The sequence below is a fragment of the Cyanistes caeruleus genome, chromosome 8, assembly GCF_971803275.1.
Source record: "Cyanistes caeruleus chromosome 8, bCyaCae1.hap1.1, whole genome shotgun sequence".
Lineage (NCBI taxonomy): Eukaryota > Metazoa > Chordata > Aves > Passeriformes > Paridae > Cyanistes > Cyanistes caeruleus.
Window position 1 is genome coordinate 25,864,230 of NC_141708.1, and position 26,833 is coordinate 25,891,062.

General features: G+C 37.9%; 1 protein-coding gene and 1 long non-coding RNA gene across 6 annotated transcripts in view; both read left to right on the plus strand.

The window, feature by feature from the left end:
• The window catches only part of NRG3 (neuregulin 3), a 395,272-nt gene that overhangs the window by 122,011 nt on the left and 246,428 nt on the right, over positions 1-26,833 (plus strand). Inside the window, exon 1 of one of the 3 annotated variants that reach the window (XM_086899839.1) lies at positions 11,182-11,208. The exons of the other annotated variants lie outside the window; for them this stretch is intronic. The gene's annotated coding sequence lies outside the window, so the exon portion shown is untranslated. Of the gene's footprint in view, positions 1-11,181; positions 11,209-26,833 lie in introns of those variants that run through there. 3 annotated transcript variants of the gene reach the window in all.
• LOC111931603 (uncharacterized) lies at positions 3,948-25,245 on the plus strand. Of its 3 annotated transcripts, none has more exons than XR_015289831.1 (4): positions 3,948-4,274; positions 4,754-4,861; positions 22,959-23,025; positions 23,168-25,245. It is a non-coding gene; the product is annotated as an uncharacterized LOC111931603 (long non-coding RNA). The 3 variants fall into 3 exon arrangements; XR_015289832.1 differs by having other exon boundaries at positions 25,155-25,245; XR_015289830.1 differs by lacking the exons at positions 22,959-23,025; positions 23,168-25,245 and adding an exon at positions 5,362-7,329.

Consider the following 26,833-nt stretch of genomic DNA (forward strand, 5'->3'; position numbering starts at 1 on the left):
GAAAAGCATTTGGAAGTAGCAGCATTGTGAATGGAGGTAGAGGCAGATGCAGTGTGACTGACAGATAGCTGTTCAGTCTAGTAAAAACAGATGTGTACCACAAATGCTATCAGTATTCCGTGAGGATCTGTGTGCTTTGTTAAAAAATGCAGGAGATGACATGAAGCAATCAGCCTACTAAATCTCAAGCTGTAAGACAGAAGAAACCAGCCAGCACAGTGCACTGGGGATAGTGCTCCTGGGGATGGGGGGTGTGGGCTGCTCTGGAAAGGTGAGGATTAGTTGTTAATGAAAAGAAGTATGGGTATTGTCTTTTTCCAACATGCACCCTTTATCAGAGGGCTTGTTTTTGTGTTGGGTACTTCCCTTTCCTCTGTCCAAACTTCCTGTAGTTTCCAGTTAGTTCCCTACCCCCATCAAAGTCTTTTTTTCTTGCTGTGCAGTTGCAGCTTTTTACTAAAATTATTTTTTTTATTCCCCTGAAACATTAATTTTTTTAAAAGACATGCAAAACATGGCTAGTTCTTCCCCCTTAGTCTTCTTATCTGGAATGGAAGTTCAAAACTGCACTATACATTCCCTTTGCCACCTAACAGCTGCTTCAGAATTAATGCTTATCCCAGAATCATAGAATTGTTAAGGTTGGAAAAGTCCTCCAAGATCGAGTCCAACCTTTGACAGGGACAACCAGGACTCACTTTTCCACTTACAAGACAGAGCTGACTCTTTTCTGGATTTCTAGTCCTATAAGCCAGCCTTTACAATCTCTTCCCTAGATTTTTAGTAGCTTTTAGAAATAAGTTTGGACTGATGTGGAGGAACCTGTATATTTTCAAATGAAATATTGGTTGTCTGTATGGCAGCAAATTTATTTAGAAAATTAGAAATCAGTAGAAGTATTTTATAGGAGTTGTGATGCTTGTCAAAGTAAACTGTCTTTAATTTTCGTGATGATCAATCTGTGATTCAGTTTAAGGCTTTAAAATCTCTTAAGTGTGCCTGGAGTCACAGAGCTATTATTTTATGCTAGTGAATCTATCTGCTTGCCTTATTTTTGTCCCAAATGTTAGCAAATATTTTTGTTTCATGAACTCAGTGAAAAAAAATGTATCTTATGTTCCTGACAGGTTCATTAAAAATTTTGGTAATGACAAATTACATTAGATTCATTCTAGATCTTAAAATTTACAATAAATAATTCACCTCCTTGTCAGTAGATATGGGCCATTTCAGATTGTTTTAAAAAAATTATTAAATTCTTTACTAAGTTGTTGAAATGCTTAAATTTATTGCAAATAATCACACTTTTTTCAATATAAAGTAATTTTTGATTTTTAGGGAGGTTAAGGTATCTATGAAACAAGATTTATTTCCACCCAAAAATTCAGAAGCAGGAATTTTGTATAGTGCACTTTTTGCCAATCTTGAAAGGTACTGTTGGGAAGCAGTGCCACAGCCGTCCCCTCACAGACTAATTTGAAATAAATAGTTAAGGTCATGAATGTTTTTAATCTCTTTTTAGCAGCACAAACAGAATCAACCTCATTATTATTTTGTAGTGTTCACCACATGCATAAGACTTCTTTCAGTAGCAGTTACCCCCCTGGCAGGAGTCTGCATTTAAATTGTACTCCCTCCTTTCTGTGACCTACAAGCGTTCAAAGAGACACTATTCCCCCTTTCCTCAATTAAATCCTTCCTTTACTTTTAGAACCTAACACATCTTGCTCTCTCCTGAGATCCTATTTACAAACAACAGCAGTGCTAAATACAACAAAGCTAAAGGCAATTCAGGTTTCCTTTCACCATGGTATCAAAGTTCATTAAAAGTCTGAGATGTGAAAGATCCAAAAAGATGCTGCAGTTCTGTGTGTGTTTGTCCATTGCTCAGTCTCCCTGTTGGAATTGCCAAAGGGGCTGGGCCACCAGGGCAACCTCTGGAACTGGAAAGTAAAAATGTAATCCTGTGACATGTGTGAATCATTTCAGTTGTTTTTAAAACCAAGTTTAAATATAGACAATATACTGCCCAGAGTAGGGATGAAATAATTTTTTCTCAGCTTTAGGACTTCAAAAGTTATTGTATCACTGCCTCAAAATTTGGGTGTGGGAGGATGTCTGTGTGTTGATTTGTTCCCCCCTCTCCTGCTTTTTTGGTTTGTCTTATCCCCTGTTTCTCACTGAGTGTTTGCATCCTCACACCTTATGGGCCAAAGAATCTGAAAATATTTAACTAATACCTCTTACTGATTTTAGCGTTACCAAAATATTTTATTATTATTATTATCACAGGGTTTATCTGGAAAAACATATCATGTAACCATGCAGATGCCTGAGTTTTTTCTCTGTAAGTCTGGCTGGAATTCAGCTGACTAAAGAATCGTGCAGACAAAAACTGGCAATTTGGTTTTGTATATTTCTTAAATGGTGAGAAACAGCTAAGTGGCAAATCTAATTCTGAATTGCTACCTTGTTTTTACTTGAATATCACTTTTCAAGTTAGTTTGCTCTGTAAAAAATAGAATGGATTTTGGGAATGATGTTAACTACAGGAACAAAACCAGTCATGTCAGTGTAGATGCTAAAAAATATTTTCAGTTCAGTGTAAGTAAATCAGCTACTTGATATGCATTATATTTTAAGGTGCATACTTAAATTCTTGTTTTGTGATTTGAGACTGCAAAATGACAGGTGCTTTAATTGCAGAAATATTATGAGGCAGGTAGAGGATTTTTCAGGAACTGTGACAGAAGAATGGCTGGCAGTAGGTGAAGTCTTCCAAGTGAAGGATATAGTCCAGAGCTTTTGTTCCTTGGGGCAGGTGATGCTCTTTCATAACAAGCATTTATCAAAGGCAGTTTCTTTGCCCAGATGTGAAAAAACCCCATCCTGACAGTGTAGCATGGCAATCCAGTGCAGCAATCCAGACAGGAGCAGTGGTTCAGTCCAGTGCAAGAACAGCTGTGACAAGTGACTTACATGCTCAGTGCACTGCTCTGTGAGTGGCAGGAAGCAGCTGGGTTACAGTGTTGATCTCTGTTAGTTTCACAGATCCTATTTTCTTAAAGTGCTCATATGCTTGTCTCAGTGCTGGCTACCAGTTTTTTACTGGTTTGAACAATCTGACATGACTGCGTTTGAAATTGTGGGCGATTTGGAAGGAATTTGTTTGGGCCTTTTGTAGCATAGTTTTTATTCCAAGAAGAAGGGCTTGATCTTTGATACATGTTCTGAACTGAATTTAATTCCCTGGAAATGGATTTCAGCTTGTTGCTGTGAGCTCTGTCTGGGTTACTTTTATCTTCCAGTTTCTAGGAAGGCAGTTCGACATTGCAGTCATGAGGGCCATAAATACGGTATGTTAAGAGAGGGAGAGCTGACACACAGAATGCATCTCCAGTACCATAGCTTGAGGCTCTGTGCAAAAATAAGCTCGATATTTTACAGAAGATGGTCTTTGTATGTACCAAAAAGTGCGGTCCTGCAGCCTTCACCACCACTGATTTAGGCTTGTTAATAGCTGGACTTTAATCTTTGCACCTAACAAGCGGACTTGGCAATAACTATTAACTTTAACAGCGGTTTTACTGAAAAAAAGAATTGATTTCGGTGTTAGAAAGTTTCTTGGAACTGGCTGGACTCACCAGCTGTAGTTTTTACAAGAGTTTTGGCCAAGTCTCACTGGAGAAGGTGGTGCAAAGATGGTTTGACATATCCCACCCCACAAGTTGCTGAGGAGTGGGCAGGAAGGCAGGGCACAGGGCATCACAGCTCAGCCTGCCAGGAGGCCACTACAGCACAGAAACACAAAACTAACCCTAGGAGTGTGAGTAATCTCAGCCCTTTCCAGTCAGGCATCTAAGCACGTGTTTATGGTTAATGATTACATCCAGATGAATGCAGTAAGATGAGCTGTGATTAAAGTTAAACACATGTTTGTGTTTCTTGAAGAGGATTGAAATTACCAAATGCTTTAGTGCTGTGGGTCACCTCACACTGCTGTGTTTTCTAGAATAGGCTATCAGAGTCTCTAAAAAATGTTTAATTTAAAAATATTATATATGTTTGAAGTTCAAATACATTATTCTTAATTCTCTTACCTATTTGTTTTGGTCTGGATTTTGATAAGAGTTACTCTGCTCCAGACTAGAACTAGAAATCCAAAGTGCTGATGAGGAAGAATTTGGCTTGTTGACATCCAGATTCTAGACTCAGAACCTGACCCTGTAATAGTATAACAAACTAAAACATTTCCCACCAACTTGTATTTCCCAGTAAGTGCCTTTTTAAAATATGATTGGTGCTTCCTTTTGTTTGGAAAAAGGCACACACTTTTTTTGTGGGGAAGAGAGAAGAATTCAGGAAAGGTACTGCTTAAAATCACTTTGAGCTTTAAGTTATAATCTTTTTTATGTTTAGAAAGCAAGGAATTATTTGATGTCTTATATGAAATTTTCAGCATATTTCATTAAATAATTCAGCACTTTTTCGTTGCATGTTAGGCTTATTACTACCTTGTGAAGAATAATTTCTTTGCTTCTTTGAAGATTTAAGTGAAATAAGGCCAATCTTGTACCTGATCTTCAAAAATGTATCCATTTGCTTTATTGAAATGTATTGCCTCTTATGTAATATCTATTACATGGAGCATTATTTGTCCATGTATAGTGAGGAAAGAAATTGAATGGTGTGAGAGCTATAATTTTGGGTTTTTTTTTCTTGACATGCATTTAATTTAATCTGTAAAACACAGGTTATAAACCATGGGGATTAAAGAGAGACCTAAACCCAAACTAGGAATTTCTGCAACCCACATACGAATTTTCTTCAAAGCCTGGATCTTAACACCAGCCCCACAAGGGTATGATAATCTTGACTTTTGCATTTTTACTTATCTTTATGAACAGCTGTTTATGAACAGTTCTGTTTTCAGTCTTAAAACAAAACTCTCTTTGCTGACCCTAAGTGCAAAACAGATCCCCAAAGGGGTTTTTTTGCACAGCTGAGATAGAACAAGGGCCTCGAGCTCCCTAATTGAGCACTGGGAATTCCCACTGGCCAGGCACCAAAGGCAGTGTCTGTTGTGTTTCACCAACCTGAAATCCCTCCCAACCCTTCCCTAGGTCTATCTTCCTCCAGAGGCCACCCTCTGTCTTCTGCCTAGTCAGGGGAGAAAGTGGAACTCAGGGAAGCTGAAGCTGCACATTTTGAAGGCATTTGATCACCTTTATAAGAATTAAAAAAAAAAAAAATATTAAAAAAAATCAAGTGAGAAAACAATATATCAGTATTTTTAATTCCTTATGCTGGAGTATGGATAGGCAAAAATCCATGATGGCTTTGTGGGCTCTGTCCCCACAGGATCCCAGCTGCCTCTGCTGCCTTGGTGTGCTGGAGAAAACAGGCTGCATTAAACAGGTTTGATGGAAAATGTGTTTTCATTGTGCATCAGTTAAGGTTATTAATTCCTACCGAATCACATTCTGTTTTCTGGTTGCATTTACTAAATGCCACTTTCATGTTGTAACAGTATTATAGATTTATTATTCTAATGTTACAGACTTTTATTCTAGGTAAAACTGCTTATACATTATTTGAGATATTTATTTGGAGACAGATGATAGGAAAACCATATAAAAGTAAATTATCTTGCCAAGCTTTAAATTATAAGTGTTTATAAGCTGACATAGTAAAAAGCAATTTAAAAGCAAAATTCATGCTTTCTACAGTGTTCAGTTTCCATAGTGTTGTCGCTCTCAAAATGAAGTTTCATATTCCAGCACTTAAAATTTTATTCAGATTCTCTCTCAAGTAAATTTACTTTTTAGGTTTCTTGTTTATTTTTGTGCAGATTTGGCCATTCTTGTGTCCTGTTTCTTGGTGGGGCAATGCAAACGTGGTGTCCTTTTGGGGTTGTTACAGATACAGCTTTTAGTTCAGTATTTCTTGAGCTCGTTCAAAGAGCAAGAGCCACTGGGCTCATTTGTGCTCCTGTACCTTGAAGCACACCACCCTTGAGCCCACTGCCAGAGGGGGGAATAAGGCATGCTAAGATTTGGATTTGATAGCTCAGCTCCTCCAGGGCAGAGGGTGCAGGAGTTGCTGGGAGCAGGTATTTACCTAAAAGAGGGAGCTGTCAGTAATGAGACAATAAGGAGTTCATCCAGCTCTTGGAACCAGCTGTGCTCCTAACCCACAGGCACAGTTCATTTGCACTCCTGGCCCCTGAAGACCTGGGTGCTTTCTTACCCCACAAGCATTTGTGTTTCTGTCTAACCTGGGCACAGGCTGCTCTGTGTCATTCAGTCATGCAGTACTGTACAAAGGTGATCTCAGTGTGATCCAGTGGGAAATCAAATAATCTGGCAGATCACAGAAGAAGGGATCTGTGTTGTGGAGTTCTTGTCACCTTGGTTAGTCATAAAATCCGTTCTGTGACGTCTCCTTGTAGAAAAGTGTTACTGAGACACCTTATTCAGCAGAAAAGTGGTTGGTAGGAAATTACTCTATGAATGCTTGGAGTGATTCTGAGTGAGCAGGCGGAGCCTGTGCTGGATCAGCATTTTTATCCTGTATGACTGTATTGATTTTGATCCAATGCTGTCAAATTTAAAGCCAGATTTACTCCACTGTCAAGCCACAAACTTCAAAATCTATCTTTAATTGAAGTGTAATGTGATCTATGAAGAAGAAAAGTCATTAATTAATGTTGTCTTACATTTTGCCTATGAATGGAAAAATGCTGTAGTAGAGACTCCTAGGGCTTGGATTTAATTTATTTGCTTTCATTTTAGCTCAGTCTCCCCTGTATCCACTGCAGGAAAGTTCTGCCAGGATTCCCTCTGTGATTTGTTTAAAACTGTAAAATCTGCTGCAAGAGCCTGTAACCTGTAAAGCCAAACACCATTATTTAATTTAAGGAAGAATTTCCTTAAATTGAATTAAATTAAATCAAGTTAGAGAAGAGGAAGATGGGGCTGAGAAAGAGCAAGGGCTGGAAGATAACCTTGAGAAACAGGTTTTGATATCAGGAAGATAGCATGACAGAAACAAAAAGAAGTGATGAAGAAGAAAATCTCAATCATATAGCCCCAGCTTGTCTTTCTTTTTTTTTTTTTCTGTTTACCTGTTAAATGATTAACATAAATAAAAAATGGTATTTCTGGGGAAATGAAAAAAAAGTTCCTGTTGTGTCCTAGGTGTTCCCGTTCCTATATATGTTTTGTATTTTACTATTAATCTTCAAATGCTATAATTTGTAGGAATCTAATTACATTACATTGCATGAAGCTGTATCTTTTTGAAGGAGTAAATTACATTTAAACTCTTTTGGAGTGTATGTGTTTTGTCTTTGATGTCCTTGCTTAGTAATTGCAGCTCTTGTTATCAAATGTTATACTTAAAGCAGTTTCATATTTCTCTGCTAACATTTTCTTGGCAAGTCTTCTGTGTAGTAAAACATTCTACAACTTGTTCTATTTAGGTAATCTAAATTATTTTTTAAAATATTCTCCTGTTTTCAGAAAGTTGAATGAGTTCAGTTCAGAGGTACATGTCCATTACAGGCACAGATGAACGTGAACCCATGACTTTGGACAGGAGAAAAATCTGTGATTTCAAATGTTGTTCAGGGTGTGCAGATGCTCTCCCTCCTTGTGCTGTTGGAATGGTGTGTTCATAGCTGTGGAACTCCATGTACACAGCTGCCTACAATGCAGACCACGTGGATATTGCAAGAGTGCACTTCTTATTTCTCTTTCTAACTGGGGAACAAAGTTGTGTCTGGAAGCAGAAAAGGTTTCAAAACTTTACTTTGCTTGTTAAAACTGCAGTTTGTTTGCTGAACACATCCTAAACTTCACTGCATCTCTCTGCTTTAGCTCCTTCTTGTAAACCACTATTTCATTACAAAAACACTTACCTGCCTAAGCTTTTATTCCCAAATTATATTTCCATTTCTACAGGTTATATTTTTGTGTCTGTTACATCTCAGTGTTTCCAGACTGTAGGTATAGTTAGTGCACTTTATTGTTTTGTTCAATAGTACATATTTTTATCAAGAAACATATGTTTAATACTCTCACCTTCTGACGTGAATGGGTTTTCTGTAATGTGCTCTGAAAAGGTGTGGAAAATACTAAGTATTAATAAGGCTGAAATGTAACATTAGTTATTTCAGTGCTCACCAGACATTTCCCTACTCTTTATCAGGAGGTCCATGCAAACACCAAATGCTGAAGGCAAAGCTATGTTTGCTGATTCTGTCAGAGATGAAAAAAAAAATTCTGCCTGAACTTTTGCAAAACAGCATTTTCACAATTTGATTCCTTGGAGAAAAACCACAACCATTTAATATATTGTTGCACTTTCAGCAGGACTTTGTGCTTCCAGATTATTTTAGATTTTTGATTGCCCTGAAAGCATTAATTTATTGAGCTAACGTGGGAAGTACAGACCAAAGAACTATTTAGTTTACAAATGGTAACATCTAGTTTAAATGTAGGAGTGCTTAATGGTTTTAAAATATATAAAGACTAATTGTCCTACAGATTTTGTAACCAGTCACATTATTAATGTGTAGTTGTACCACTTGCAACATTAACTGTTATGTACTTGATAAACATGAGTCAGACACATAACTTTAAATGAAATCAGACCAGGTGAAAACTGCTGTGCCAGAATTAATCAACTACTAAATGACTAAATATTAGAACTTCTGGTGAATAAATTAATTCCAATACTTGTATGAATATAGAAATCTGGAAATATGAAAATTAATTTGAAACTGTTATTAATTTTTGAAGATTGAATAATGGCTACAGCCAAGATTGTGTGCATTTCTAAAGTTTAATTTTCTAGAACTCTGGTAGAACTCAATTTAACATGAGTACATAAATAATCCCAACTGATGTTAACAATTTGATTGTATGTTAATATCTTTGCTCATTGTTTTTCTTACATCCTTCCCCCACCTCTGTTGAACACATTTAGGGTATGACATATTTGCTCACCTTTGATCCATGTAACTTTTTTGATGGGCAGCACATAAATAGTCACTAATTGTTGGATCTTATTTATCATTGAGGTAAAGAGCAGCAGAATAAAATTTAAATCCTTTACTCCAGCAAACTCTCTGGCAGAATTTCACGTTAGAAACTTGCAAGCTTACAGAGCCTAGCAGACTATTTATGAGGGCAGTATCTTAAAGTCCTCATGTCTTTATTTTTTATGTTTGGGTTTTTTTTTCCCCTGTCCTGTGAGGAGTGATATGATCTGGTGATTGGAAGCAGAAAGGAAGCAAATTCTCACGATGTCTGTTCCAAGGATGTCCCTTTGTGGAACTTTAAAAAGGAGCTCATCCCATTTTTCAAGGGATTGAAGGGTGCAAGAGCATTAAAGTCCCCAGATACTGTACTCTGTAAAGGACATGATATGCAGTGAGAAAAAAAATGTAATTCTAAACATACTTGAAGATAGAATGGTTCCTGAGACCAGGCAGGTCAGAGCATTAACATGAAGGCTCTACAATACTTTTCCCTTTTACTTGAAAAACTCCCAAAACATTATTGTGCATTTGCAGCTTTGGTATTCTGGCAACTTGGAAAACAATCAGATTGGCTCTTAAACCCATTTAGTATTTTTTTACAGAAAATTGTGAGTCTTGAGAGAAGGTTAAATCAGTTTTCTTTAAAGAAATATTTGCGTATAAATTTAAAAGTCACCCCAATACTTAGCAAAACAACATGATCTTTTGAATTTGTTAGCTTGTCTGCAGTAAAAATGTTTTAATCCTGCTTGTTTCTGATGAGCAAGAATATCTTAACTATGTAATTTAAATTTTTGGCTATAAATATAGAGGCGAGGAATATATTAAATTTGTTAACTGATTAATTATAAAGAGAAAATCAAATGCTGCCTACAGATACATATATTCCTTTTGAAATTTGTCTCCAACTTCATGGATGTGAAAGTCACCCCAGGACAATGTGGTGGACTCTTATGATTTAAAATGAAAGCTTATATTCAAATTGTTTGTTTAGATGAAAACATTTAGGTATTTGTAAAATTGTTTACTAAATAATCCACAATTTGGTCCTAATGTGTTATTTTTAATTCTTCATTTATGCAATTTTTTTAGTTTATTGGCATTTATTTGCTCTGAGTCCCATGAAGTTGTGTATCCGTCCTGGGGAGTGCAGTAAGTGGTAAGAAGTGCTTTGTTCTCCCAGCACAGTGAGGATGTTGTTGGGCAAGGATGGCCTGTCCTGAAATCCCCCCAGAGCACTGCCAGAATTCCTCACAGGTAATTAATCCCTGCAGGAAGCACATGGGCTCTTGCTGCTGCTTCTTTCCTATACTTTTCCTCTGAACACATCTTCTTTTCAGAGCGTTGTTTCTACGTTCAAAATGTGCTGAAAACATGAGTAGTCAGTGAGACTTATCAAAGCTTTGCTCTATAGGTGCTTCTCCAGGATGTCTAGTGAGATGGAAGCTTTAATAATTATATCCATTTTCCTTTTTTTGGTGCAAGAAGGCTGAGCATGGAGTACCTTCTCCTCACTGACACAGCTTTTCCTGCCTACTTGGGTGTGTAAGAACACACTAATCCTCTAGCAAGGAAGGAAGGCGTTGATGTGTTTCAGCCAGTATAATAAATAAAGTATTATTATGCAGATATATTATATTTCCTTCCCATTTGCTCTCTAACTGTAGGGCGTAACCTTCAAGGATAAATCACCTATTCCAAATTTAAATCCCTGCCTGTGCTGAAACGGATTTCTCCTTTCCCAAAGGGGGATTTCCCCCTCAAAGGGGTTCTCCTGGAACCTCAATAAGTACTTGGGGTGTTTAAATATGTGAACATTAAAAGCTGAAGCTTTTAATGACTTTAATTAACTTTTTCCCCAGCCTTGGGGGCAGCCTGGGGGCGGTGCCAGGAGATTGAGAATACCTGAGGGCAGAGCAGGTGTGGGGCATTTGCTGTCTCTGAAGGAAAAGTTAGAAGTTGGGTGATTATGCATGCTGGTGACTCCAAGTCCTGACTCTCGGGATAGGCAATGTGAGCTGCGTTCTTTCACCCTCAGCGAGGTGAACTTGGTGATTTAAAAGTACCTGTGAGATTGCTGCTGGTGTTGGAGCTGCTGTAGCAGCCCTGGCTCCATCGCAGCTTCAGAAGGAAAGAAGAGCAGCGTGTGGATCCTGTTGTAAGTAAGTGCTACTTTGTGTTGTGGTATTGGGATTTATTCTCTCGGTATAGCTGTGCCCATGCACTGACCCACAGGCTACGTTTTATGATGCATTATTTGTCCTTCAGTCCTCTTTCCTTGTGGATCTTTTATGCTGAAATGAGGTCTGAATAAGTTGTTGTAACGGCAGATGTTAATTCTTTGTATGTGAAGTGTTAATATGGTCATGAGCTGGGGGGGGTTACAGTGCATGAGAGATGGCAGCAGGAAAAAGCAAGTATTTGGTGCAAGCCATGTAATCCAGTGCCATTTAGGAGCTGTAGATTGTTCCAGAAGCAGACTGTTCCCTGGCAGTAGCAGTGAGGAGAGCACTCAGCATGGACGTGTGAGTGTGGTGCCTGAGCAGAGGAAGCTGCTGCCCCTGGCTTCGCTACCAAGGTTCCAGATGTGACTAAGACTGATGCTTGTGTTCTGCCTTCCTAGCAGTCTCTTTGCCCTGGCTTTGTGCCAGGAGCAGAGAAGCTGTTAAAATGTCAGATGTGACTGAGGGGACATTGCAGAGCTCCTGCAGGCTTGCTTTTGATAGCAGGCTAGGAAAATACAGGATCTAGTGTGTCCTGCTGGGTGGTGGCGCATGGGGCTTGGAACTTGTGCAACATCAGCTAAATGTGGCTCATGAGGTCACTAAAATGGAATTATTCCAATGATGATGGATAAATATTGATGTTTATAAAATATAGAAACTTGTGGGTATTGGCATTTAGAAAACTTAGTAAACTTCTAGGAAAATATTTTAATCTCTTTATTGTGTTCAATTCTTCATAAATACTAAAATACTACCATAGTACCCTTTTTCAAAGTATCTAAAACAGTGAAGAAATTTTCTGTACAGAGCCTGACTGTGTGGTGTTGGTGAAAGCTGTGCAGCTGCTTTCTCTGGATGGAAGACCAGAATCTTCCATCTCTGGGATTCTTCCTGTGGCTTCTGCCCAGTTTAAATATAATTGAGGTGTGTGACCGCTGCTGCCATTCACGATCAGCGTTTGTACCACCCTTTGTGGCTGTGGATAAAGATGTTCCCTTCCTGCTTCAGCACAACTGTGTTAACATGTTTGTAACATAGCTTTATATAATTCACAGTAAGAGAGAACACTTGCATGTTGGTCAGGGATACAGTTTCGTGCATCGACACCTGGAAGTTGGGGAAAAGTAAATGGAAATGTATGGATCAAGCTTGCAAACTAAGGGCTAGCTTTTAAGCTAATGTGCACCCCTTAGCTAAAGTACTTGCAGTGGAGTAATCCTGGGAAATATATAGACTTTATCTTTGAGCTGCAGTTTATTCTCTGCAGCTTTTTCTGAATTTAAAGAATGTCCATTTCTATATAAAATGCTGTGTAATAGGGATAAAATCATATCTTCAGTGGAACTGAATACTAGAGAAAAGCTATCCTTTGTTCAAAAAAAGTAAGGTTCCTATGTTTTTTGGGTTTAGAGAGAAAATAGAATGTTTTTACATTTTCCTATAAGAAGTTCATGCCCTTCTATTTTTCTTAAAGTAGCTTCTTCAGATGTGAAAATTTTTCAGGTATGCATTTAATCCTGAGCAGAGCAAATTGCCTATGCTCGTAGAGAAAAATATGATGCGTAACAGATTTTTTGGTCATGATCATTTTTCTTCATCATCAGAGTGTGAATTTAAAATTTATTTTGCTTAACTGAGATTTAAAATCTGAAAAATGTTTGCAATACAAGTTTCACTCTATGTGATTAAGGATTTTCTTTGAATAGGCTACCATAAAAATATGAGTGCTTTAAGGGATTAAGCAGAAAAACTGATCAATAGTTTTATAAATACTCTTTTTAAGATCTTTTTGAAAACTTGCTTACGTTAAAACTTCTAATGAGAAGCTACAAAAATATGTCTGATAAAGTGCTGTACTAATGTTCTCATTTTGAGAAAGTAGTTTTGACAAACTGAATTTCTCTGTCCTCTCTCTTTTTCCTTTCATGCTCTTTTCAGCCCTCTTTATTCCTCTGTGATAGTTGAGAAGTCAGGGGAAATGAGTAATTGGAAAGGCTTTAGAGGCTGGAACTGGGAAACTAAGAGCTGGTTTTGATGTAAGGTACAACCTTCAGCAAGGGTAGTTAAAGCAGAGTAATCCTGGGAAACACTTGGAGAAAAACATTTCAGAATTGCAATTCCTTCTGTGCTTCTTGTTTCGTTTGAGGATGGCTAAATTAAAATACTGTTGGGAATAAATTATGGAGCCTCTCCTACCAGCAAAAGCTTTTGTAAGATCTGCTTTTATTATCCGCAGTGACAGAAACTGATTGGTGTTTTGGTGTCTATGTTTTTTCCTAGGATTCAGAGTTTACATAAGAAATTCAGTTGTATAATGGTTTATCCTTCTCCACTCTCTTGTGTTTGAACTGGTGGTTTGAATGCTAGCTGTGTTTGGGGAGATTTTGGGGGATCAAGCAAGGACAGAAAGCATCAATAAAAACCACAAGTTTTATGCAGAGTTTGGAGTTTTTCAAACAGTGTAAGCTTATGAAACTCAAACACAGATAAAACCTAATCTTCCCTGTGTTTATGAGTATTTAAAATTGGTTAACTCCACAGCATATATTTAAGTAATATGAGAATATAAAATCCCTCCTAGAGTGCAAAGATAACATCCTAATGAATGTCTAATATCCTGGCTAGTGTTCTGCACATCACCATAATTACTAAACAGACAGAAATGGATGCCTTAAGAACCCATCGTGTGTGCCCCACGCTTCACCAGACCTCACAGGCCTGTCTTGTAAGTGCTAATTAAAATGATACTGCAATAAAGAGAAACATTGCAATAAAGAGAGGTGATTCAGTGCTAGCAAGTACTTGTTAGTGTTACTTCTTGTTTATGATGGAGAGATTTTATCATGATCTAAAGCAGTGCCTGTGCTATCGAGCACACGCTGGAGGAGCTGTGCAGGACTTTGGACACCACGAGGAACAGCTCACTTGGTACAGATTGAAATCTGAGGTGCTGCCTGTGTGAAATGAACTGTGTCCTGCAGCACTCAGACTGTGCTTAAGTGATGGTTCAGATCAGACTGTGCTTAAGTGATGGTTCAGATCTCAGTGTCTATGAGATGGTTTTCTCTGGTACCGAGTTGACTGCTTATGTAACAGCTTAGACACAAGTGAAAAAGGTCATCCAACTTTCTTGCATAAATTAAAAAAACAAACAAAAACCTGTCACTGAAAAGAAGCATCACTTTTGTGGAGCTGTCAATGCCAAAAAAAAATACAACAAATCAGGTTCTTCATTTAGAATTAATTTTTCATCAAAAACCCAAATTCCATCAACTCCCATAGTGCAAGTTGGCCTATGCTGCTGAAGCTTATATATATATATATATATATATACTCTCTGTACCCTCATCCAGAGTTCAGCTGTTTTTATCATATGTCTTTCTGAGCTCCATTGATGTGCCTGTGATTTCCTCATTAAAATAATCCTTTCTCTATTTATAGTCATAAAAGTACCCCAAAGTTCTTATGAGAATATGTAATATATATGTGGATGTAAATGGCCTGTTACAAGGGACTGTAGAAAATGGAGGAGCTTTTTATTCCTTTTCCTAAAGAAGGAAGACAGATACAGTGCTGGATGATATAGGTGGGTGGTCTCTACATTTTCATATTTTATAAATTCACAGTTAATATTATGACCATAACAGAACTTATGAAACTTAATATATTCCCAGTTCAAAACGTTTTACTTAAATAACAGTCTTGTGTTTTGGTAATAAAAGTGTGGACTGGCTGTTCCATTAGGTGCAAACTCAGAAAAACCTATGGGAACACGAGAAAGGTAGAACAGTTTTCCATGTCTTGCTCACCACTGGTTGGGTGATGTTAAGTGATCCCATGTAATAGCTTAAGCATCAGCCACAGTGATGGCAAATGTAAATGTCTGCCATAAACAGGGTTTCTGTGCCACAAATAGTGGTGCTAAAAATATGGTCGCACTTCAGTCACAAAAACATCAAAATGCATGAAAAATGCATCTCAAATCAAGGAAATAATCAAGCAGTAGCACCAAATATGTGCTTTGGGATTTGGTTTGAAATGAAAGTTCTTGTGCAATCTCTCCAGCAATACCAGCTGTGCTGTTCAGTTACTTCTGCTACTGAGAATTTTTTTCTTCCAGGTATTATTCCCATTAATAAATCTATCCAAAGAGAACAGGTAAGATGCTGGCTCATGGAAGTATACCAGTCATTCTCAGGGAATAAAGTCTAACTAAGACAAATAAGAATTTTTGTTCAGTATATTCAGAAATTGCCTCAGTAAATATGCTAGATCTTCTTGTAGTACCCACTGTCATTGATTTAATAAACCAAAAACCAATCTCTTTTCCAGTAATAAGTGAGGAGGTAACTTTTCAGCTTGTGGATTCTTTATCTTGTGAGCAGTAATGATTGTATACTTAACATAGATGGTGGGTTTTGTTTATTTGTTTTTATTCTAAAGGGTTAGTGGTTGAATGTATAGCTCTTCTTTACAGGGATACATCTTACTTCTTAACTGAAAAATTGTGCTTTTAAGAAAGATGGATGCCTGGATCCTTGATTTAGTTTCATAGCTCTGTCCTCATTTTGAATATCACAGCTATTTATTACCTTTAATATTTTTGCACAAATACTCATTTTGAAAGACCAGTTCTATATTTAAAACACGTAAAAATTATAGCAGTGTTTTACATGTAAGCAGTACAAACAATTTGTTAGTAAATGCAAATGAAACCTGAAATATTGGCTTCTTCAGCTGTGAAATGGGTTTACATGCCAAGGTTTTGGCAGTGGGTGGAATTTAGAGGTGGCATTTCCCTGCATTGCTTAGGGGAGGAGGTCGAGGACCAGGAATGAAGTCAAGCCTGGGAAGAAGAGGGATGGGGTAAAGGTGCTTTTAAGATTTGGTTTTAATTCCCATTATCCTAGTGTGACTTGATTGGTTACAAATTAAACCCACCCAAGTTTCCCTTACTAGTTAACACAAGCACAGCATTGCAGTCAGTGGTGCTTGACAAACCTGACAGTTGTCCTTTTCCAACAGATTCTGTCATTCAGTGTGAATAGAAGGGGAACACCTTCATCATTTTTAGCTACAAATTTTTAATAGCTTTTTGGCTAACTGGGAGGGAGTGGGGGAGAAGTCAAGTTAATGAAGTGAGGTTGTGAATGAAGTGTGCAAAGATAGTCTGGTATAAATTCTGACTGCCTCATACTGTAGTGAGTGGACTGAAATCAAACACAAAAGGATTATCTCTGGGCAATGTCTCATTTGTAGTTTGCTTTCTGTAGGAGGCTTCAGGAACCAAGGAAGCTGAGAGTGTTATTTACTGTGTGCAATGGAATTGCTGGTGTCTTTAGGCAAAATCCCAATAAAGTATTATTTTTCCACCCAAAACGTATGGGTGCTGTAGCAGGCTTCTGCTATAGCTGCTTCCATGCTGTATCTGTTGCCCATTTTTACACATCCTTTTGTGGGGCAGGGCTTCTGCTAAAGGAATGAACTACTGACAAGCAAAACTTTAATGAGACATACTTAAATTTCTGGGCTGTCATGCAGAGAAACTAGCCAGTATAAATTCTGTGTAGTTACTTGTTTTTTTTTGGCTATACTGCTTCAATACCGTGTTCTCTGCTGTGGATGATGGCACTCACCTCTTCCCAGTGTAATGGCTGAGTAGGTGTAGAATGTGCAGCAGTGGCAGATTCAAAGAGCATTTTCTGTAAAGCAGTGTAATAAAATATTTACAAGATTTGATGTAATGAGCTAGGCAATTATGTGTGAATTGTACTGTCTTCAGTTGGTTAGAATAGGCAGCCTGCATGCATTTACAGAATCTCCTTCAGCACAGTTTCCAAGCCATGTTTTATGGAGCAAGAATATTGTTACTTTCTCTGTGAGGTTTCATTCCATCACATCGCAGTGAAACACAGAAATATTTACAGTTGAGCTGTAGAAAAAAAGGAGGTTAAGAATTCTATTAAGACATGGAAGAGCTTATATAAGGGTGTTGGAGTCTGAGGCACAGAGTGCATGCCCTTATCTCTGATGCCTAGCTCTGACATCCAAGAAAGCATTTAATTTCATGTAACACCATGAAAACAACTGTTAAAGTTAAATAGGAAAAACTAAGTGTGTGTAGATTACAGAGTTTTCTTAAGTCACTGAATGAAAAAGTTTAGAGTTTAAGCTTGTTTAGAAAACAGAAGACAAGATGGAGGGTTTAGGGTTCATCTTCTTCTAGAGGTTTTTGGGTAATAGTAAGGGATTGGATAGAGAATGCCACAGTGCAGCACACAGGTGTTGGGTCATTGGGTCACTAAGAAAAATAATTCACGTGTCTATAGTTAATTGGGTGAGAATAAGTATAAAGACAAAAAAGCTGCACAGTTTGAGGCCATTTTGTGCTTTTCAAGCCAACTTGAGCCAGGCACTGGTGGGCTGAACTTGAGCAGGAAGTCTGGGGAAGACATGCCAAGTCTTTTGATATGTATTAATAAACACAAGAAACAAGAAGCAAACAAGCCTTTGGAGAATCCTTCTTGAAACAGAACTGAGATAAGGGAAACTCCTCTTTGAGAGAGGATCCCAAGGGGCTCAGTCCTGAGGAGACCAAAATCACCAGCAACATGAGGGTGTGTGGTTTTTGAACCTGCCAGAGATGCAAGAACAAGCTTTTCATATTGGAAGTTGTGGGCAATTTCATGTTTTCCAGGTATCTTTCACCTTTCTTTCAGTGCTTTTGGTATGAAACTGCAGGAACCTCTGACCTTCCTTGCTTAGCTGCCTATCTTCTGGAAAGCCTGTTACTTAAAGCTTTAGTTTTTGGGTTTTCTAGGTTTAGTGCTTGTGTTAAAAATGTGTGCAAGTACCAGCAAGTGCAGTGCTTATTGGCCAGTTTTCTATGGCTGGGATAAGAATTTCTGTCCACAGATGTGGCAAACCTGATTCTTTTCTAGAAAATTACCCTGTTTATTAGGCAGAGGGGTAAAAATCTGGACCAGCAGATGATAATCTGCTTCCTATTTTGTATGGGAAAAGGAGAGAGAATTTGGCTCCACCCTGTATGTCCTGAGACAGTGGTATAAGAGTGAAAAAAGCAATTAACTTATTCTGCTACAAATTTATTTTTAGCTATGCAATACTACTACATCCATTCATTTAGAAGTATTTTTCTGAACTAAAGAAAGGAAGGACCATAAATGTTAGGACTGAGACTGCTGGTTGTGATACAGGGTTCTAATGTAAAATTGTCCAAATACTTTAATGTCCAAACTGCTCAGTTCTGAAAGAAAATGGATTAATCTTGCATCAGTCATTGTCTGTACTGCTTTTAGTTGAAGTGTAATCTTCTCAATGCAGGCAGTAATATGCTTTGATCTTCCTGTTAGCCACTTGGCATTGCTTTCTGAAATTACAATCAGCTGCCTTATGTGAAGAAATTATTTGAGCCACTGAATTTTTTTGTGCAGAGGAATTTTACCTGGATGATTAGTCTGCATTCTCTCTCTGACTGTTTTGGATTGTGTACAAGGTACGCATATGCAAGTACGTTAAGAATATAGTGTCTAGCCTTATTTATAAATGAAAAAGGGCAAGGTTTTATCTACAACTCCTATCAATCCAGTAAACTGAGATATGCTGTCATATTTTTCACTGTCCTAGAATGATCGATTTTTGTGCAGTTGGCATTTATCTTGTCTGGACATCTTAACTGGAGTTTGATCCCTTTGTCTGTTCAACTTACCCCTGCACATTGATGTCTTTCTCTTCTGTGGCCTCACTTAATGGGAGCAAAACTGTGAAGCAGTAGTCTGTGGGAATATGTATTAGGGAAGTACTGGCCTTAATTTATACTCTTCAAATGCTTATTTGTAGTGCAGTCTGATTAGCTCAAAACTTGAGTGTCTTTGATTTGCAATGTACGCATTTACAATTAAAAAGTGGGGAGCGGGGGCTGATGACAGACTGCTGTTGCATAAAGATTTACCTGAAAAAAAGGAGGTAAATTTGTCTGTGAAACCACAGAAATTGGATCTACTGACATATCCTACTGGCCAATTAGAAATCCCCAGTATGCTTGAAAGAGTTGGTGACTGCTCCAAAAATAATGAGAAGTGTTTATAGAAATTTACTCCAGCTTTGATCCATGCTCTGGAAGAACTGTGCACACCTTCAAGAAAATGTATTCATTTCTTTTGAAGTCTCATTGATTTTTAAATGAGAACCTGGAAAGTGGTGGAGAAGCAAAACTTTACTCTTCATAAAAGCAAGGAACAGCTAAATAGCGTTACTAACTTTAGACAATGAGCAGGTACAGACCGAAGGGAATTTTCTTTTTACTGCCTGTGGTTTCTTGTCTCGCACAGTCTTATGTCTGTAACCTATGCAAAGCATGAGCAGTGATAAGCAGATTCTTAAACCCCAAAGAGGGGCAAGAAATTATAAGTGTAATAACAAGATTTGCAGAACAGTCAAGTGATTTATGGACCCTGCTGCTTTCTAAGGCCTTTTGTAGTAAAGCAGAAAATAGGCAATAGCCTTTAGGCATCATTAACTTTGATTTGTTTTCATCTATACTACAAACAGATAAACTGATTTTTTTTTTTTTCATTTTACAGTAGAAGCCATGGCACATCTATTTCTTCCTAAACTCAATAGAAAAGTGAATACAATTAAAATAACTGTTAAAAAGGTTAAATTTTTCTGGAATGGAGAATGCATTATGTACTGTGAATTGCTGAGTCTAATGGAAGCCCTTCAGTATTTTCTTCTGCTTTGTTTTAAAATCATTACAGAGTTTCTGTGTACAAACAATATTTAAAATTCCGTCAAATTCTGGTTTGTCCCTCTGCAGGTTAATAGTTTAGCTGTTGGTACAAAGCATCCATGAAAAACAAGGTTGTTTATCGTGTTGGCATAGCCTAGATATTCCTACTTAAATGCTGTCTTAACAAGTATATGTGAAAGCAGCAATGCCTGCTTTTGGCCACTGGAAAAAAATCCTGTTTTTCTGCCATGTGGTGTGGTTGCAGGAGGCAGCAAGCAGTGTAGTCAGGCACTGCATTACAGACTATTCACAAAGCAAATTCACTCATCGTCTTGTCTCTAGTCCACTGAGTGAAACTTATCTGAAGTTTCACTCCTTCTGATCATTATTTTTTTCTACATAATAAGGTATAACCTTTCATTAAGATAGTGTTATAAAGAGATCAAGTAGACACAACAGTACCTGAGGACTGATGCATGTTGCATGAATCGAGTTGTAAAAGTGCTGATGCAAAGTTTGTGATGGTTAATATTGATATCCCTGTACATATTTTTTAATAATCGTGTTATTGAAAGCATTAATGGAATTGCAGTCTGAGAATTCATGTGATATTTGACTGCTTCTAGTCAGTCAGATTCTAGTAGGCAGTGTGTGTTTTGCCAGATAGGTTGTACGAAGCTTTAGCAAATCTTTGTGCAGAGCTGCACTGTGGGCCTGTCTCATGTTTGTTGTGTTCTAAATACTTTCTTCTGGTCCAGAACAGAGGGACAGAAAATCTGCCAGCTCTCCCACATGTCCAGAGCAATGAGGCATCCACTCCATTCAGCTCTAAATGCACCTGTCCTGACCAGAGTGGGTTCAAGACCTTTCATACAATTAACAGTGCTACTAATAGCTGTGACTTTAGACCAGCACAACAGTTCCTCATCATTATATTCTGAGATAATTTTTGTCAGTATCAAATTTTTCCTTGTACTCTGCTTCAATGTTGTCCGTGTTCTTTATGCATTTCTGTTTGCTAAATGTTACCTTATTTAAAATAAGGTTTAATTTCACCAAATGTTACCTTATTTAAAGTCTTGCAATTCCCCAGTGTGATCAGCTTCCTCACAATTTTTGATCTACTTTTATGAGAGAAGGTACATGAGATGAATTCTGTCATTTTTTCCTATTAAACTATGCCATCTTAGATCACATAAAGCTCTTTCTTGGGCAGAAAGTGAAGCCAAGCTCTCTGAAATGATCTCAAAAATATAAAATTGAATGCTTTTCTGAGTTAGTCTTTGAAGTCTGACTTAGAGAATAATACCTTACACCGTGGTGTTGGGGGGGTTTGTTTGTTTGTTTGGTGGGGGAATCTGTTTTGTGTTGTTAAAATGCAGTGGCTAATGAGATCCTGAGGTCTGTCAGTGCTGCTGACAAGTGTAATGTAAACATTACCTGCCTCAGGTTTCAAGTACAGCTTGGCAAAGCAGTTTCAGGCTCTCTGTTGGGGTAATTCCCACTCAAGTCATGGCTAAGAAACTTGGTGTCTGTAGGAAATCTACATGCAGCTACAGCTGCTGTGTTAGGAACTGGAGATCTAAAAATGTGACCTGGGCAAGATCTTGCCACCCTTGATGGGTTCTGCTGAAACTTAGATGGAATTAATGCTTTTTTGGCTGCAATTTTTGTTTCACTTGACAAATCCGGTGACTTAGAACCACAGCATATTATCCTCATGGAGTTTCAATCAAAGAAGCCAAAGTTTTGCCAATATGAATGAGTAATAAGAGAATGCTTGCAAAGATAAAAATGTCTGTCTGGGACAAAACTAAAAAAGCATATTTAAAAAATCTCCAGGTCTGTGTGTGTCTGAAGGTTGTGGGGAGGAGGACAGGGTTATTTGTAGGCATGGCAAACTGAATGTGTCCCAATGCTTCAGCTGTAAGGATTTGATACCATGAGGATGTAAGTGCACCACTGGAAGGATTCTGTTTCCAAGGGGTTTTATTTCCTCTTTCAAACCCCATTCATTTATTAACATACTTTGTTAGAACAAATAAGCAAACATTACTTTAACAGTGAGCAGAACCTGCCATGCAAAATAAGTGTGAATACTTCCCTGCTGGAAAGATAATTCTCCAATTAGCCTCCAACCATTCACTGATTGAAAATTTGTGGATGCAAATAATTTTTAGATTATTTAAGTCACTTAAAAATAAAATAAAGGATTCCTGTGGAGCTGGTAGAACTCATTTATAGCTGGGGTGTTTCTGACTCCAGATCACATCTGGCAGGAGGAAAATGCATTCATTCTCCTTATTATCTTACAGTGTGTGCCAGGCTGATGAAAGAAACACATGTAGAGGTAATTCTTTCCAGTACTGAAATGTGCATATTTTATTAGAGGAAGAGAGTGCTAGAGAGAGGCAGGGATCAGGGAAATAATTTATACAATATAATTTTTATATACAATAATATACAATATAATAATTTATACAATAGCCTCTTACATCTTCCATTCCTCTTTTCCTCAAAGCCTCTACAGATGGTAGCAATGTCTGTCATTTGGGTCACTCTTGCACATTGCCCATGCCTTTTAGAGCAGGAACGGTGCTCCTTTGTCTCCTTCTCATGGAGAAGCCACCTGCCATATCCCACAGCTTGCTCAAGCAGTAGGAGCTTCTTTGCTTCTTTAATTTTGAATACTGGGATTAGTTTTTGCAAAATCTGCTCTGGCCTGACTCTTGAGTTAGTGTTTAGTGGCTCTTAGAGTAATGAAACTTTCTTCCTTTCACTCAGTGTCTGCTTTACAGCACAAAGTGTTGAGGTTCTCGGCAGCCTAGGTTTTAAGTGGCTGTTAAATCCAATTCAGCTTGAATTTCAATTGTCATCAACAAGGAAGCCAGCTGGACTTGCCAGTAGGCTCACATTGTCTACTGTGCTTTGTCAGTCCCATTTCAGGTGTGTGTCATTCCTGGGCACAGGGTGTCAGCCTGCCAAAATCCTGCTGCTCTGAGGTAAGCACAGCCCCAGGAGGATGTCTGGTGTGGGATGTTGAGTGTGTTCTGGCTGTGGTTGGATGGGGCACTGCATTGCATGGCTGAGGAAGGGAGTTAAAGCAAAGAGAGTGCTCAATTTTGTGTGTCCCCGTCTGCTAAGGTCTGTGACACTGGGATGGACTTTTCAGCCAGAGCTGCTCGTTTGCCTGGAGAGGGGTCACGTGCAGAGGAAAATCCCCTCAGTTACAGGAGTGGAGTGGCAGTGTCTGAAAGTGAGAGATCCTGTTAAATAGCCTCTGGCACCATCACACCAAGGCCAAAGGGAAAAGGCAGAGGGCAAAGCTTGAGCAATGGCTGTGGTCATCCCAGTTCTGTCTGTGGGCACGGGCATTTCTGCATTCATGTGCACTGGATTTCTTGGGGTTCTTTTCAACATAACACCCTGTTGGACCAAGGGACTTTTTTAATGCTCGATACAGTTTAATCCTGGAGTTATAGGTTAGTTAGGAAGAACATTCCAGCCAGTCCCTGTGCATTCCTCTTCAGTGTCCATGTCATCCCTCGCCTGTGTGTCAGACTTGGTGAGCAGAGCTGTTTTCCTTGTTTTTATGGAGAAGGATCTCTTACCCTACAGCTTTGCTGATAACTTCTTTGTGCTCAGTTTGAGTGTTTGTAACATAAGTACTCAAAATTCAAAATATTCCATGATCATTGTCTCTCACCTGTTATTATCAAGCAAAAGTGATTGTCCTAAAAGTTGGCAAAGGCAGGTGTTGCTCAATACAAGAGTTATGAGTGGTGTTACAGTAAGAAGACTTCTCACAAAATACATCTTTTCTGATAAAAAATTTTCCCCCTACTGTATTGCTTGTAGTTTCCTAATTGCTTTTATATAATAAAACATTAAAAGAAATTTGATGTAGTAAAGCCAGATATAGCCTTATTAAGTTAGAGGACTTGAACATTCATTATAATTATATTTAAATTGTTTTTATTATCTGAAAACAACCGTGTATGTGATTGAAAGATGGATGTTTGCAATATTAGATAATGGCAATATTAGATCAAAGCTGTTTGTGTCTTTCAATTACCTTGTGCAGTATTGCTGGATTTTCAATTACTTTACAGTTGAGTGTGCTGCCTCCTCAGTGCACCACCTGCTCCTGTAGTTTCATGTCATCTGCCATGCAAGAGAGCTCAGTTGCTCAAAAGGAGTAGAACTGACTTTGTTTAACTGAGGAAGAATCAATTTCAATTGTAATTTTTAGGAAAGGCAGCGTGTAAAACCATCAGTCCTGGTGGGTTCAGATAGAGTTATTTGCTCCTACCTAGTTATGAAGAAGTTTACAGAACTCCAGCTCACACTCTGATTTTGCTTCATTAATTTGCAGGATCTTGTTTATCTTAAGTGAGAGAAGGAGCAAGCCCACCTTGGATTTCTTGCACAACGAGGCATATTGTTCTGGTGCAAAGTTAATGCCTTAAAATTGCTTCATTATGTTCTGCTTTAGTAAAGATTTCTTGTTTCTCTGTGTGCTGTCCTCAGCTAATAGAGTGAAAAGTTTCCATTTTCTTCAGCTCTTTTTTTTTGAAGGTTTCTGCCAGAAATGTCAATATGTTCTAGCTTTCATTCACTATAATGAATGATATAATAAATATGGCTGCAAGCAAAAGGAATCCATTTTCATCCAGACGACCTTTCTTTTAATCTTGCCACAGTGTGTAGCCTAAAGACTATAGCTAGATGAAAGTTTCGTATTACATGCTTCATCAAAGCAGCATAAGTATTTTAAGTCTCTAAATTCTGCAGTAAATATGAGGCAAAGGGTTTTCTCTGACCTTTTGCATGTTCTCTGTGAGAAACCTTTAAGCTGCTTCCAGGTAACGTTTGGCTTCTTTTTAGATATGCTTGTTTTGAGTCTCTTTTGAAATCTATTAAGAAAAAGAGCTGGAGGAAATTTTCAGGGGTGATTTGCTCTTCGTAATGTCCCCATGAGAACTCACTTTAGCAATGATTTTATTTTTATTTAGTGACAATCAAATATATCCTTTATTTCCAGAATTATAAAATTCCTAATATCTAAAGCTTCAAATCTTTGTACGAAGGTGCCTTCAAGACTAAGTGACCTCTCCATTCTGTCTTGCAGTGGGAGTAGTTTCTACCCTTGATCTCATCTCACAAGTGAGGCTTCCAGAATCAAGTTCCACTGAAGAGGGAATTTGTAATTGTAAAACACTGTATGTTTTTCCACTTTTTTGTCCCTTAAAGTGTGTTGGTATGGGTTTATTATTCCAGACATGTCACCTAAACATTTTTCTGTGGTCACTGTCGAGACCCTCTTGAATTTGTTGTGCTTAGATGTAATGGATAAGGGTTGCAAATTATAAATCTTGGAATGTGTGAGGTAAGTCACAAGGAAAAGTATTTCCCAGAAGTTTTTTTCACATAAAATAGAAATATGCCTAGCAGAGTTCAGTAATTTAGTCCTTCTTTGGAATCAGTGGCTTCAATCATTAGGAAAGCAATGCTAAAATTGTATTTACACTTACTTCTGAAATAGAACAAAAAGGATTAGAATTGAAACTAAGAATGAAGTGCTGATGTACATGCTGAACAAGAATTTTAGAGAATCAAGCAGAAAATAATTAGGTTTGAGTTTGGGCTCTGACTAGAGCTGATTAAAAATAAACCAATCCATTTGGCATGATCCATGAATTCCTTGCTTCTTTTGTGAATCAATGAAATTTCACACTCTAAATGTAGTAAGAAACACTGCTGAAATGACACCTTTCTGCTCCCACAAGCGATTTGATGTCTGTACGTGTGTGCCCCCACGGGTACACGCACACAAACCTCTGATGGCAGAAATTCAGCCCAGCTCTGGGATTGGAGTGTCCCTGTCTTGCCTCACCCTTCCCTTGAGGACACTTGCTCCACTTCAGTGATTTCAGGATTAATGCTGAGGTGACTCATCACCCTTTGTCAGTTTGGGGAAATTCAGCACGTATCAGTGCAGCTTCCAAAAGTTCCCTTGGGTGCAGTTTATGTTACTTTATAGTCACCGAGTCTGGGAATGAAAAGGTTCAGCAAAGCTTATAGGGAAGTTGGCTTACAAAAACCCTCATCTGAAATGTGGTACAAGCTGCTGTTGCTGGTCTGAAAGGGGGAAATGAGCCTGTTCTAACAGCAAACCATGGCTGGATAGCCAGTGGTTTAAAACCACATTTTGTGAATGTGCACATTTTACAAATGTGCCTATTTCACAAAAATCATGTGACTCCTAACTTGTTAAACTCTTTTGAAAAGTAATTTGAAATTTCAATTTTTCTATATGTTAGTTTAGAAGACTTTTATTATTATGCATTGTATTGTAAAATATTAATTGGTGTTGCCATTTCTAGGTAGGATTTCAGAGACAAATGTTAAGAAACAACGCATTTTACTTTAGAAATATTAGCTGTAAATCACATGTGATATAGAGTATAGTATAGTTTTAGAGGTTCATGAATCATCTATATCCCAGTTAACACATTCTTATGAGATTCTTTGTGTTTATTACCTTTTAAATATTACATTAGGTTTTTTTCTTTTACTCAGATGGGGTATGCAGCAAAGGCAAGTTAACTTCTTTTGAAATGTATTAGGATTGGTATTCAAAGTAATCCAGATCACATGATAGATGATGAAGGTAATATAGATGGCATGAGCAAAAAAAAGGTGTTTTGAGTATCATCATATTTCTCTTGAGAGAATTCAGTGATGCAAAAGGTCTACAGATCTTTTAGCAGATCACATAATTTTTAGAATTGAACTCTGGGCAGGTGT